This window comes from Gigantopelta aegis, chromosome 12 (assembly GCF_016097555.1).
Source record: "Gigantopelta aegis isolate Gae_Host chromosome 12, Gae_host_genome, whole genome shotgun sequence".
NCBI lineage: Eukaryota > Metazoa > Mollusca > Gastropoda > Neomphalida > Peltospiridae > Gigantopelta > Gigantopelta aegis.
The window spans coordinates 6,979,373-6,995,054 of record NC_054710.1 but is presented as its reverse complement, the minus strand read 5'-3'; the positions used below and the strand labels follow the sequence as shown (position 1 = coordinate 6,995,054).

At 38.0% G+C, this 15,682-nt stretch overlaps 1 protein-coding gene across 3 annotated transcripts in view; it reads right to left on the bottom strand.

The window, feature by feature from the left end:
• The window catches only part of LOC121386317, a 60,896-nt gene extending 45,873 nt beyond the window's left edge, over positions 1-15,023 (bottom strand). For 2 of the 3 annotated variants that reach the window (XM_041517181.1, XM_041517182.1), the window contains exon 1: positions 14,951-15,023. The gene's annotated coding sequence lies outside the window, so the exon portion shown is untranslated. The remainder of the gene's footprint in view (positions 1-14,950) is intronic. The other variant, XM_041517183.1, reaches the window with a different exon arrangement.
• Positions 15,024-15,682: the final 659 nt, after the last annotated feature.

The window sequence follows — 15,682 nt, the reverse complement described above, 5'->3', positions numbered from 1 at the left end:
TTCGCTTCGATAACTCCATGTTAGAGTTTTCTGCTAATAGACTGGTCTGGTCAGTTGAGTTAAACATCGTGTGATTCGCTTCGATAACTCCATGTTACAGTTTACGGCTAATAGACTGGTCTGGTCAGTTGAGTTAAACATGGCTGATTCGCTTCGATAACTCCATGTTACAGTTTTCTGCTAATAGACTGGTCTGGTCAATAGAGTAGAAGTACTTGATATAACTGAATATTGTCTTAAATAGTTCCCCATGACTGGCATATAAAACCCCATGATATGTGCTGTCCTGTGTGGAGAAGTGTATAATAATGCTGCTATTGGAAAATTGTCAATTACCAAATGGTTGATATCCAATAGCTGATGATTAATTTATCAATGTGCTCTAGTGGTGTCGTAAAACAAAAAATAAACTTTAGCTGTATAACTGTATGTCAAAAACTACATGTCAAAAGGCATTCACAACATCCAGTTAAGTTTGTTTTTGTTTTGTTTTGTTTTGTTTTGTTTTGTTGTTGTTGTTGTTGTTTGTTACTGCAGCATTTTGTAGATTTTTATTAGTTCTTAAATGTTTACAGTACCCGTTCTATGCCCAACTCAAACTTCGTATTATTTGTTTATATATATATATATATGTATTGTTTACTGAAATTTACCTTGCAAATGACGAATACTAACATTTGCCCCTACCGACGTGACCGAGTTTGTTCACAGTCTTGAACGTAGCCACAGCCAGGGGTAGCTTTAAGGATTTTTCCACAGGAGACTATTTTTTTCCCAGTGGACTCATTTGCTCCTGAATTGGCTCATTTCATGAGTCCATATTTTTGTTTTGGAAATAACAGCTTAAGAACACGTTTCCATATCTTCAATCAAGACGGACAACATCAGTCGTATTTAATAGTTGTGCAGTCAACAAAATTGATTCCATTATGTACCAGTTGGCATGACAAAAAGAATAAATGTAACACTTACTGGACTCCAGTAAAATACTAGTGGTTTATTGAACAAAGAATTAATGTGCATTGCTCTACTATTGACTATACATCTGAAAGTCACTTGCCTGACCTATACCCTTTATTTTGGTACCAAACACGATATGTTTATATTTGAAAATAAATAAAAAAGTTTGGAAAGTAGGTCACGAGGACTAGAATGTTATTCAGTTTCAGTCCCTTTATTTTGACACCAAACTCGATAAAACATTGATTTGACCCCCCCCCAAACACACACACACACACACACACACACACCACCACCACCACCACCACCACCAACCCTGGGGTAAGAATCACTACCCAAGGGATAAAAATACATAGAGACAAGGAAATACGTAACCCCTGTGTAAGCATTTCGGAAAAAAAATGGGACGTAAAGAAAAAGAAAAAAAATTGTTTGCCCCCCCCTCCCCCCCCCCCCCCCCGCCAGTGTTTTGCACCTAAGGTCCTTAAAACGCCTCTACATACCTTAAACTATCGTCAGAAGTCATGTCTGAAATACATTTCATATACATTTTCTAAAAAAAACCCCACACATGCCCAGGACACGGGGAAATGCTTTTGCTACGCAACCGCGGCGCGTGCTTGTTTAGGCCATACACAAAAAGAAACTGGGTCACGGCCTATCGCTGAATGAACGAATGAATGAATGTTTAACGGCACCCCAGCACGAAAAATACATCGGATAATGGATGCCAAACTATGGTAAAGGGCCTATCGCTGAATGAAATCGTTACACAAATAGCGTAGTTAGGCCTTCTGACCTAGAAAACCGCAATCTAATTAAAATTAGCTCCACTATTACATGTGGATCTAACAGCAGCCAGTTGGAGCTCATGTCCACCAATCAAAACCTTACTTGCAGAATCATGCCAGTGATTTGAAAATAATTTGAAAACATTCCGAATTATCCTGAGGGTATACGATATGTTTCATGTGAATTACGAATGCCTTATTTAGACCAGTAGAACTAATTTTAATCAGATTGCTAACAACACTGCGTAGTCACCAATGTCCAGGTAACATTTCGTCTGTAAATAATAATTTAAATATTGACCAATCACACTTCGCCTTTTATAAAGTTATTTGGGAGCATACAAATTCTAAAAATATCGGGCGAGCCTATTTTAGTGGCCGCAGTACAGCGAAACATACCAATACGTACGGGATGGGTTATCAGTCTTCAATTTTACATTAAAAATTATTTATTTATTTATAAAAAAAAACCCCAACTAAATCAGTCTTCAGTTTTACATTACAAATTATTGATCTTATAAAATAAAACATGTTTTAAGGCATTCGTAATTCACACAAAACATGTCGTATACCCTCAGGATAATTCGGAATGTTTTCAAATTATTTTTAAATCACTGGCATGATTCTACAAGTAAGGTTTTGATTGGTGGACATGAGCTCCAACTGGCTGCTGTTAGATCCACATGTAATAAGTGGAGCTAATTTTAATTAGATTGAGAAAACCGCAACTCACATAGGAGAGAGGCGGATTACTAGTCCTTCAAAAATCAGATACAATTTTATTTAATCATGATCATGAATAATTTCTGATTATCGCAAATTGCGATGCTACACCGCTTATTTTCAGCCTTGTGTTACATCACTACATTTGTATTGACTGCACACAGTACATAGAACACACCATAGGGCCTACGAACACTCCAAACACGTGTATGTCATATGTCAGTGTAAGTGGCTCACTGCCGCTAGCTTTTGACAGCCAATGGCCATTATTATCAAGTCATGTTAAATTTCAATGTTCAACCAAATATTGGTCTGGACTATAGATCAACATGACTGTCGTGCTATATATAAAACAGTTACACATACCTTCCTTTCGTGGTTGTTTGGTTGGCAAAAACCCAAAGGCTTGCAGGCCATGGCTTGCCACTCACTGCCATCGTAACGGGACAGTCCTGAGTTTGCTACAACTTTTAAGACGTTGTCGACTAACAGAGCCTTTTTTACGATTATAATTACATATCAAATATATTTTTCTGCATAAAATAGTAGTGGCTGTATATTAAACGTGTTTCTGATCGTTCTAATAAAGTAAAGTTTGTTTTATTTAACGACGCCACTAGAGCACATTGATTTTTTTATCTTATCATCGGCTATTGGACGTCAAACATATGGTCATTCTGACACTGTTTTTAGAGGAAACCCGCTGTCGCCACATAGGCTACTCTTTTTACGACAGGCAGCAAGGGATCTTTTATTTGCGCTTCCCACAGGCAGGATAGCACAAACCATGGCCTTTGTTGAACCAGTTATGGATCACTGGTCGGTGCAAGTGGTTTACACCTACCCATTGAGCCTTGCGGAGCACTCACTCAGGGTTTGGAGTCGGTATCTGGATTAAAAATCCCATGCCTCGACTGGGATCCGAACCCAGTACCTACCAGCTTGTAGACCGATGGCCTGCCACGACGCCACCGAGGCCGGTGATCGTTCTAATATTTTACTAGGTTAAATTTAATTGTATTTACTAAAAAAAATAAAAAAAAATCGTAGTACATTATTTAAAGAACGAATCCAGCTTGGTCTTCTTACAAATATTTAAACGACTAGAAACACATTGAATATACAAACACTGATATTCTAAACAAGAAAATATATTTAATATGTAAGTTTAATCGTAGAAATATTTTATTATAGTGCTGTTGGAAATAGAATAAAAATTATTTTCGTCGATTATTTCTTACATATTAAACAGACAAGTAAATATTTTGTAAATATCTATTTAATTATAGTCTACCTAATTTAGCATTTACTTGTTTTGGCTCTCATTGGTGTACAAGGTGGTGTTTACTCTTGAAATTAAAAGAAATATGTTAGTAACAGGTGATTTGTGCACTTTATTGGAACAGACTATAACAAAGTTTGGTCAACATGCCATTTTCATTGCTGTTACAATGTGTGAGGGACCGTTTCTAATGATGGTTTACTCCTATTCCTCTCCAAAACAAAATATTTGTAGACATTTATAAGTAATTTTTGAGCAAAACTGTCAAGAACCATTTTGAGTTTGTGATCTATTTTCCGGTATTAAAGGTGCTACCTCAAAATTTCATAATGACAGCTATTGCAAATCATGTTTTTATTAAATTTTGCTTTAACATTTAAAGACTACACCCTTAACTATATGCCCATAAATGATTATAGGAAATGATTTTATCTACTAGTAAAAAATACATTTTTATTGGAGAATCTTTATCACAAACAGATGCTCACATATAACTTCTGATATAACACCTTTAAGTGGTTGCAAGATTGTGTAAATTTCTACTGTATTTATATTGAATTTATATTAACTAAATATGCTAGTCAAAATTAATAATTTATACTGCAATTTAAAATAATCAGTTATCTTGTAGTTTTAAATTAAAAGTTTGTTTAAGGGTAAATGAAACTGACACATACCCATCAAAATGTGTTAGTCTGTTCCAGTAAAGGTCACAAATCTGTTTACTGACATCTTTATTTTAATTTCAAGAGTATACACCACCTTGTACATCAATGAGAGCCCAAACAAGTAAATGCTAAATTAGGTAGAGTATCATTAAATAGGTATTTACAAAACATTTACTTGTCAGTTTAATATGAAAGAAATAATTGACAAAAATCATTTTTATTCTATTTCCGACACTACTTAAGTCGGAAACATTTTACAATGCAACAAACTCAGGAATGTCCCTTTAATAATGTTAGAAAATTTACTGTCTGAACTGGGATTCGATCCAGCAACCTACGGCACCTCCTAACTCGGCAAACGAACCTCGCTCCAGGTCCCTTCACACCTGCATTGTGAGTAATGACTAGTGGTGTAACAATACTGTCGATATATTGCGATAGTCTGTGTCTCGATAGTTAATTCAACTATCGATAACTATCGCAATTGTATGCTCCACTATCGATAGTTTCGATAGTATGCATGGTGAAATCCTTTGATCTTGTGGAGTAAAAGTAATCAAAGATATTCATCGTTATCCATCATTGAAAATAAGTACCTTTGCGTCCCTGCTACGTCGGCGATATTGTCACTGCACATTCATCACAATTAAAGTCAAAACACGTGGTCAAGTTAATTTGTCTACACAAACATTGGAAACGATAAAAATTATATTTTTCTGCAGAAACATTCAAAACCATAAATAAATAGTCTAATAATAAGTTGATCTTTCTGCAAAAACATTGGACACCATAGAAAATAAAGCATAACAACAACAATGTGGGGTCTTTATATTATACATTTATTAAATACCATTTCACTACCTTGTGACATTATCACAAATAACCAAGTACAGACACAGACATACACACAAACACAAACATACGCAAAGACGCACGTACACTCACACAGATGCACGCACACATACATACATACATACATACATATATTGGAAGATTGAAGTAAATAGTTTTGCAAAATATCTATTTATATTACTGTTATCAAGCGATTTACCAATTCACAATACTAATGCAATACTATTGCAACAGTACTATCACTAATGCAATACTATCACAACAGTAATTTAACTATCGCATTACTATTGCAATAGTAAAACCGACCGCAATAGTCACCCCTAGTAATGACCTGAGAGAGTTGTGATGGTTTTTCCGGAAATGGATATATGACTGGCACACAGGTGCATTATGCAGCATAATTACTATAGTTTGACCAGAAGCAAATTTTTGGTGTTTTCTCTCAATAAAAAGAGAAAATATATAACATACCCATTAGTCCTGGTACCATTCCAAATTAGAAAAATCAACAACTGTTATGCGAGTTCGTTATTTGTTTACACTGGCGTAGGAAACGTCCCCACCTCCTCCCCCACACACTTTTAAGATATTTTGCTTTATAATAGTGTAAAAGTGTATAAATATAAGTGTGTCTCCCCCCCCCCCCCCCCCCCCCCCCCCACACACACACACTGTTTGGCACCTTCCTACGCTCGTGGTGACATTCCCGAGTTTGCTGCATTGTAAGATGTTTCCGACTAATAAAACATTTCTATGATTAAACTTACATATTAAATATATTTTCTTGTTTAGAATATCATTATCTCTATATTCAATGTGTTTTTGGTCGTCTTAATATTTATAAGAAGGCCAAACTGGATTTTGTCTTCAAATAATTGAGTACTACGATTTTATTTTTTTTACGAAATAAAATGAAATTTAACGTACCGTAGTACAAATATTAAAACGATCAGAAACACTTTTAATATACAGCCACTAATATTTTATGCAGAAAAATATATTTGATATGTAATTACAATCGTTATAAAATCTTTGTTATCGATAACATCTTAAAATTGCTGCAAACTCAGGAATGTCCCTTTAATGAGCTTAAAAATTGCGTTTTGGATCGTTCGAAGGGAACAACTTTGACGGCCATGATTTAAGTCCAATTTCCAAATAGGGGTGCGATTTTTGTTACTCTCTTGGTTATCGTCTTGCTATTATTTTGTTATAGTTTAGTTATCAAAATAAACAATTAGTGACGCAGTGGCGTAGGCAGGATTTTGTATTGGGGGGGGGGGGGGGGCACCTGTGTAGTGGGATATGACACAGGAACCTTTTTAATGTTATTAATAAGCGAAAAGGTAAACATTTCCCGGGATTGGGGGGGAGGGGGGGTTGGGGGCATGCCACTGTAGTGACACATATTTAATTTAGATTGTTTTGTTTGTAAGGGAAAATCTCCCCGCTTGTAGGAATATTCAAACAAGTTAATAAACTGTATAGCTACACTCGGTTCTGTTTTCGGAGACAGAAGTTACGAAGATTTCCGATTGCCCAATATCAGTATCTACGTCATAATGACGTCATCGATAGTCGCTTAAAAATGGTTTAAAGAAATAATTAAACAAATCCACACAATACCTAAACCATATCAATATTCAGACGCACAGTGATATATTGACGTACGTAGTTTGCTGATATAGTGGCAGCAATTATTCAGTTATTGTGCAATTTCACCTTTCCGCTATAGTAAGGGCCTGCTACACGATACGATAGAATCGGACCGAGTCACTCGTACGAGTCAATCGGACCGATTGAATCGGACGTGTTGCCACACGGTACTTGTCAATCGTATAAAACGTGACGTCATTGAAAAACATCCTGGCTGTAACCATGGTAAACAATGTTGTGTACTGATAAGAAGGCGGCTGTCATAACGTTTCTGTATTTATATAAATGATTGGACACACCCCACAAAGAGTTGTGCCCCTGATACAACTCTATGAGCTGTTGGGTCTGTGCCGATGACAAGCGAACAGTTTTCCGTCATTACACTCAAAAGGTGGAGGTTATCTGTGCCATGATCTGATTGGTCAACGTCCTCAAACGTCCGATTCAATCGTATGAAAATAGAACAAGTTCTAAAGGCCCTGCTACACGATACGAGTGACTCGTACGAGTGACTCAGATTGCAACGCCAACAAGCATATCGTAACGTGTGGCAGGTCATACGATTGAATCGGCCCGAGTCACTCGTACGAGTCGAAGTTTAGAACTTGTTCTATTTTCATACGATTGAATCGAACGTTTGGGACGTTGACCAATCAGATCGTGGCGCAGATAACGTTGACGTTCTGAGTGTAATGGCGGAACAGACCCAACAGCTCATGATAGAGTTGTAGCAGGGGCACAACTCTTTGTGGGGTGTGTCCAGTCATTTATATAAATACAGTGACGTTACGACAGCCGCCTTCTTATCAATACCTAGCCCGAGTACTCTGACTGTAAGAGAGCTAGACGGACATTTGGACATAAACACGCTCTCATTACAGTCAGAGACCAACCTATGTCTTTTTTTGGCAATTCCTGACTACCAAACGGTAGGCAACGAGTCACGCTCTAATACGACAACAATCCTATGTTTGACGTCAAATACCTTTACATCAATCATTTTCGAGTTAAGTGATACCAAAAAATCCACATATTAATCACTAATACACTTACTACAGAAAGAAACCCGACAGCACCCACATTCAGCTACGCTTCGTGACACTCCGTCGCAACAATTGCAAAGCTCGGCGATCTATTTCGAGACGTAGACCACGTGATCGCGCACTGGGCGATTCCGCCTTGTGCAGCAGTTACAGGGGCCGTCTCATAAGAGGAGGCAGTATGTAGCACATACGTTTGCCGTATCCTGTCGATAACACCCCAAATGTATCCTTCAAATTCAAAATGGAATCAATAATGTGTAATTATTTTGGTTTAATGACGTAATGAAATCCAAAGTCATCCAAAACGGCATTAGCCAACTCTTCCATGTTGTAACTTCGCTTGATATGAGACGGCCCCTGTAACTGCTGCACAAGGCGGAATCGCCCAGTGCGCGATCACGTGGTCTACGTCTCGAAATAGATCGCCGAGCTTTGCAATTGTTGCGACGGAGTGTCACGAAGCGTAGCTGAATGTGGGTGCTGTCGGGTTTCTTTCTGTAGTAAGTGTATTAGTGATTAATATGTGGATTTTTTGGTATCACTTAACTCGAAAATGATTGATGTAAAGGTATTTGACGTCAAACATAGGATTGTTGTCGTATTAGAGCGTGACTCGTTGCCTACCGTTTGGTAGTCAGGAATTGCCAAAAAAAGACATAGGTTGGTCTCTGACTGTAATGAGAGCGTGTTTATGTCCAAATGTCCGTCTAGCTCTCTTACAGTCAGAGTACTCGGGCTAATCAATACCGAACATTGTTTACCATGGTTACAGGAAGGATATTTTTTTCAATAACGTCACGTTTCATACGATTGACAAGTACCGTGTGGCAACACGTCCGATTCAATCGGTCCGATTGACTCGTGCCAGTGACGCGTACGAGTAACTCGGTCCGATTCTATCGTATCGTGTAGCAGGCCCTTAAACTTCGACCCGTACGAGTGACTCGGGCCGATTCAATTGTATGACATGCCACACGTTACGATTTGCTTGTTGGCCCGTAATCAACCGAAACGTCCTGCATACCTTTCAAAATATAGACTCGTCTTGCCACTCCCACAATTCCACCATACGATCATGATAAGAAAGTGATTTTCACTCATTTTGTACAATAGGTTTATAGTGGGAACGATAGCGGAGATCGTGGCGGGATTATGAGTGACGGATGGTTTGACTTGGCTAACCAAGTCCATGCGTCCAGATCACTTAGGATGTGGTGATGATGAAATAATGGAATAAATATGCGTCTGGAATGCGTCTTTGAAAATAAACTGGGACGGTTTTATTATCACTTGTGGTGATGAGCAGGCGTCCAAGTTAGTTACGGTATTGTAACGGAAACTTTCGCCTACGTCTCAGTTACCGTTACGGAATATGAATATCATTTCTTCGTAGCAGCGCCGCCACAAATCACAGCGGCACGTTTCCCGCCAATATTATCGCACGTTTCGTTCAAATAAAGTTGTAGTTGTATACATATTTAAGTTTCTTCACGACTGACACGCATCAGGCGCCGTAAAGATGTCTCATGTATTGGTAAGCCCTTAAAATGCGCAATCAACAATATCGTCTGGCTATTCTTATCCCTTGACTACCATGTTGGTTGTAAGTACTTTACTCCACTATCTTCTTCGGAGCACCGCAGAAACTGCGTCGAATAATATTTTTTTTTTACATACATAAAACTATTTATTAACTGTAAAGTCCGAACCAGAATGTTAACTGACTACGAAAAATTGTTCGCCTACCTTTATTTTTCGTTAGATTTTACCCACATTTTGTCCAGACGGAAATCTTGAAAAAACCCATTACAATGACACAGATTCCACATACCGCAAAAAAAGCATGTAATTTTGTGCCGGCTGCCATTTTGACTTTTTATGGAATATTCTCCAAGAGGGGTGAAAGGATATGACTTAATCCAACAACGTCATAACATGTTATGATATAAAAGTAAACGTGATGACGTCATATTCATTTTATTATTATTATTAATTTTTTTTAATGATACCACTAGAGATCATTGATTTTATATTAATAATGTCACATACTTTGGAGGCTCTCACCCCTCTTGAAGAGTATTCCATAAAAAAAAAAAAAAATGGCAGACGGCAGAAAACTGCATGTATTTTGCCCTATGCTATCTCAGCGACGTAGATACTGACGACATCGTTACAGATTATTTACCATAGTTTGACACCCAGTAGCCGATGTATTTTTCGTGCTGGGGTGTCGTTAAACATTAATTCAATCATTCATATATCGTTACAGTCTCATATGTGGAATCTGTGTCACTGTAATGGTTTTTTCACAACTTGTGTCTGGACAAAATTTGGGGGAAATGTAACGGTAATTAAAGGTAGGAAAGTAATTTACTGTAGTTGTTAACAATTTGGTTCGGACTTTAGGTATTTTAAAACCATATACTGCCCGAGACGAGCCTATGAGGAATATTTGGCGATCACTAATAGTTATACAGTGTTAATAATAACAATAAATCGATTAATTAAAGTCTAAGACTACACTACTGCAGTGTTCGAGATTAACGGTATCCCGATATCCCGAGGATACCAGATTTTAATTTTGGATACCAGACTTCAAGAACCTAGTATCCCACCGGGATACCATATAATGTTGTTGTCTTTTTTAATCCTGCTATTTTATTTTTCGCTAAACAATGAAAGTCGTCATTTACTGGTGAAGTTAAGTAACACTATTTTCGAGCTCGTACCCAGTCTAATGCAATGCCATAACAATATCTCCCCCAACTCGTCTAATGCAACACTGGAGTAACAGCGGCGTAGCAATAGACTGGGAACCACTAAGTTGCTATTGTTTTTGTTGGATGTTCCTTCCTTCAAATTTTATTTGAGATATTGATTCCACATCTGCAAAAAAATTGATGCAGGTAGGTTTATCATTAATAATATCAGAAACACTTAAAAATTACTGCTAAATATTAATTTATGTTAGTATTATTCAAAAATAGATTACGTTTGATTGCAAATTTCACAAATTCTGCGATTGCGGCGTTGCAATAGACTGGGAACGAGAAAAGTGTCGTCCAAGTTTGTTACGGTGTTATTTATAAATTTCATTTAAACGTGCATTGTCTGGAATATTTTTATTATTTAAGCATTTAGAACAGAAAATCCCATTACGTTTGGTGCATATAAGACGCCGCACTCCGAATTGGTTTCACTACACTGGCTTTTCTAAGTTAAAAATATACCCACTATTTTGAAAGTGGGACACTTTTGCCGGGCTCCCTCTGGGCTAACAATAGTACGGTTCGGCTATTGTTGCATTACAAAAACCGAGCGGATTCTAGCAGCCAATTCCTAGCATCCAATTACGCTAGCAGCCAATTTCAGCAGACCCTCATGGCGACGTTCTAAACACCGGACTCATACGCCTTTCGATTGTTACCTGTATTTCACACACTTTTAAACACACTGTTATGCTAATTTTTATTATTTACTACAACTTAAGAATTTTAGAGTTTTAAAGAGTATCTTTATATAATAACAACACAAAAACAAAATAACAACCAAGACTCATTTTCACAGTCTTATTGTTACTAATATCCGTATAAATACAACTTAACCGTTTTATTAAGCACTTTTATAATATCTCAAGTATCACTTTAAAAATCCGTCTGTACTACGGTAATGTAGGATGTCCAACTAGTTTCGTATAGCCCACACCACAACACACATTATAAAAGGCGTACGAGTCCGGTGTTTAGAACGTCGCCATGCGTGTCTGCTGAAATTGGCTGCTAGCGTAATTACTGCTAGGAAGTGGCTGCTAGAATCCGCTCGGTATTACAAAATGGCGAGAATTGTTCTAACTGGCTAGTAAGCATTTGACGATATGCGTTAATGACGACAACTCGCGAGTGAATTAAAAGTGCAGTTATGCTTGTATTTGAACTTAGAACTTGATTATATACGATTGAAACCAGACATTGCAGCTTTAAGTGGGATACCAAATTCTCAGGTGAGATACCAGATTTTGAAATGTTAGTATCCAACTGGGATATAGCCCGAGTACTCTGACTGTAAGAGAGCTAGACGGACATTTGGACATAAACACGCTCTCATTGAGAGCGTGTTTATGTCCAAATGTCCGTCTAGCTCTCTTACAGTCAGAGTACTCGGGCTAACTGGGATAGTGCCCCAAATTTGTAATCTTGAACACTGCTACTGGCACAAAGTTAACATATTATTTACAGTTCTTCATCTCAGATCTGAGAAAAGCCACTACAACAATGAACAAAATACACACTAATATTAAAGCGGCAGTATCCGGAATATTTTTATTATTTAAGCATATAGAACAGAAAATCCAATTACGTTTGGTGCATATATGACGCCGCACTCCGCATTGGTTTCACTACGCTGGGTTATCCAGGTCAAAAACAAAGCCAGTATTTCGAAAGTGGGACACTTTTGACGGGCTCCTACCGATCTCGGTTTTCATTGGCTTATCACAAGTGTAGAAATCCCCAACAAGAGATCACGTGAGATTTCGCAATTTTTGAACAAATTTAACTGTCTTGATTGAGGGATCGTCTCATATCTCCAAAACATATTTATATACATAGAGGTATGGTACAACGCCTTTCCAGGGGTCGGTGGGTGGGGGATTTGCCTTGAAATTTTGACAGTGGCCAGCTGTTACATGTAAGTGGGTGTTACTAATTACGTAACGCTCTAGGGGTAGAGGAAGAGGGTACTGTGTTCGATTTACGTAACATTTTTCAAGACTATATGCTATTTTTATTCGTTACTTAAGTCTACCACACACGAGAGCTATCAGCTGAGCAAAAAGTTACTTGAGACTTTTTGCTCAGCTAATAACTCTCGTGTGCGGGCAATTTTGCTGAGTTTTTCGTCTCTCGTGGTCGTGAGGGAAATATCTATCGTGTTTGATATTTTTGGCCACGCGTGGCAAAAATCTCACCGTGATTACATAGCTGAGCTGAATTTACAAACTGACCAATGGAAACACGAACATTGCGTTAGAGTGACGTCATCGCTACAGTCGTAAGCAAAGTAGCTCAGCACTTAGCTCATCGTGTGCGGTGAAATTGTTCAGAGCTATCAGCTGTGCAAAAAGTCTGAAATAACTTTTTGCTCAGCTGATAGCTCTCGTGTGCGGTAGACTTAAGTAACGAATAAAAATAACATATAGTCTTGAAAAATGTTACGTAAATCGAACACGGTACCCTCTTCCTCTACCCCTAGGTAGGCTTTAGACCTAAAAAGGTGTTTTTTTAGAAATGCGCGGTCAGTCTAGGCTCGATCCCCATCGGCGGGTATATAAGACCATGGTATGTGATATCCTGTCTGTGGGATGGTACATATAAACGATCCCTTGCTAAACAAAAATGTAGCGGGTTTTCAAAGCGCGTGTGCAGGGATTTCAGCGGGGTTGGGGTTATAGGCTGTGTTGAGCGAAGTTTATATGGGGCCATGCTCCCCCAGAAAATACATTTCAATTTTGTTTTAAGCTTGGGCAAGTGAGGGTTTCGACCTCCAATACACATGCACCCGATTCCTCTCGAAGATTATATGTAAAAATTACCAAATGTTAGACATCCAACAGCAGATGGAAGGATAGGATATGTTTTATTTAACGACGCACTCAACACATTTTATTTACGGTTGTATGGCGTCGGATGATTATTAAATCAATATGCTTTAACTTTGATGTCGTTAACCCCCCCCCCCCACCCCAACTTTACCCTTTCCAAACGAAAGAATATTTATTTGAATTTGTTGATTGTAACACGTAAAATTAAAAAGTGAAAACGTTCATTGTATAATTTGCAACAACAATTAATTTAATATATATCAACGATATCGAGTAAGTGTTTCCAACAAAGTGTGAATGTATTTTTTTTACAGAACACTGAACTTTGTTTTTGCTACACATGGGGTGTATGCCTCATCTCGTAGCGCTGAACAGAAGACCGTGTCGATGTCAGCGCTACGTTATCGTATGTAGCGTCCAATTCTGCATTCCATACGTTCAGGGACGCATGGACGCATGGACGCATCTTAAAGTCGCACGCCCTAGTTTCAGCACGCGAAAATTAATTATAATTTTGGTTAATCTACAAAACTGTAACACTTAGATCACGTTTTTATAAAATAGAGTGAAAAAGCAGGTTTTATATCGATAAATACCATGGGAATCCCCGTGACCCAATAACTTGAAATAATTTTGAAAGTTAGTATTCTGATGTCACCGGTAGATGTCGCTCGAAGCACAGAAATGTCACGACAAATTTCCCAGAGTGCACACAGACTTGGGGTGCGTTTCTTCACCTCTCCTGGGCATGTTCCAACGGTTCTGTTCTCTCCAGATATCGTAAGACTTATTGGTTTTAAATGTGTAACGTTTTGTACTGCGATACTTACTTGTCTGAACTTTATTGTTAATGAAAATGTTCACGAACTGTGAAGAAAAACCTCACAAATGAACGACAAGCAAACGACAACAAATCGGGTGTTGATTGCGCGAAGCGTGCACGAGAAAACAAACCGAACCAAAATGATAACGGTCACGTGGTATACCAACGTCTATGACGCTGAAACGGGAAGATCCCCTCTAAAAATAGATTAGACCTTGTTTGCTCAACGTTTTTTTCAGACGCGCATGCGTTTTTAGGAAATACGAAAAATGTGGTATTACAAACACCAAGATTACCAAAAAACATTTCAGGTGAACGGAAATGTATATTCTAAATAATAAAACGTAAGTAAAGTGCAATTTTATTTGTGAGAAAATGGGTTTAATACTAATAGCGAAAAACAACGGCGTAATGGTTAACAACTAGGGCGTGTCCCTTTAACGCGACCCCTGACAGCTATAATGATAGGGCATCTGTTTACATAGTTCGCCTCTAGGTAGCACCTTTAATTCATCTTGTTTTTTTACTATTTTAATTGATTCATTAAACTTACCCCACAAACAGCTGAAACGCTTCACATTCTAAACAGTTTTCTTCGTAACGCTATGACGTCATTCACTAGCGATGACCATGCAAAGGGACGCAAGTCTAATCATGTAAATATTGGTGGAAGGGTATAAAATGCGGAACGGAACAGAATAAGCCTTACGTTCTGTATGCAAGCGTTCGAGTCAGGCGGCTTTCACAAAATTATAAAAGGGGCAACTTTGAGTTTGCCGACAGCAAATAAGCCTATGGGGTGTGGGGGACATGTTCTCGCGAAAATTTAAAAAGATGCATTACATGTCCAGAGATACGTTTACAATATGTAACAATGCATTCGTCGGTGGGAACTGAAAAGCTGGAAGACAAGACAAGAGGATGTCGCCCCTCCCCCCCCCCCCCCAACATCATTTGGTATCCTAAAGAGGTTTATGTATAAACCTGTACGTTTTAGTTCTGAAAGCGGACCATTTGCGTCCGACACCCCCCCCCCCCCCCCCCCAGCCTACGCCCCTGTGTGAATTATGTTCTTTTATGTTAACCTGTTACAATGTTCTGCTAAGTTTGATGACTAAATATTATAAAATACAGTTGAATTGACAAAGGCCATTAATTGGTGACATAATAAATGATAGAACTGACTATATATATATATATATATATATATATATATATATATATATATATATATATATATATTGTTGTGGCCGCGTTCCAAGGATATCAACAAAGTCCAGAGAAT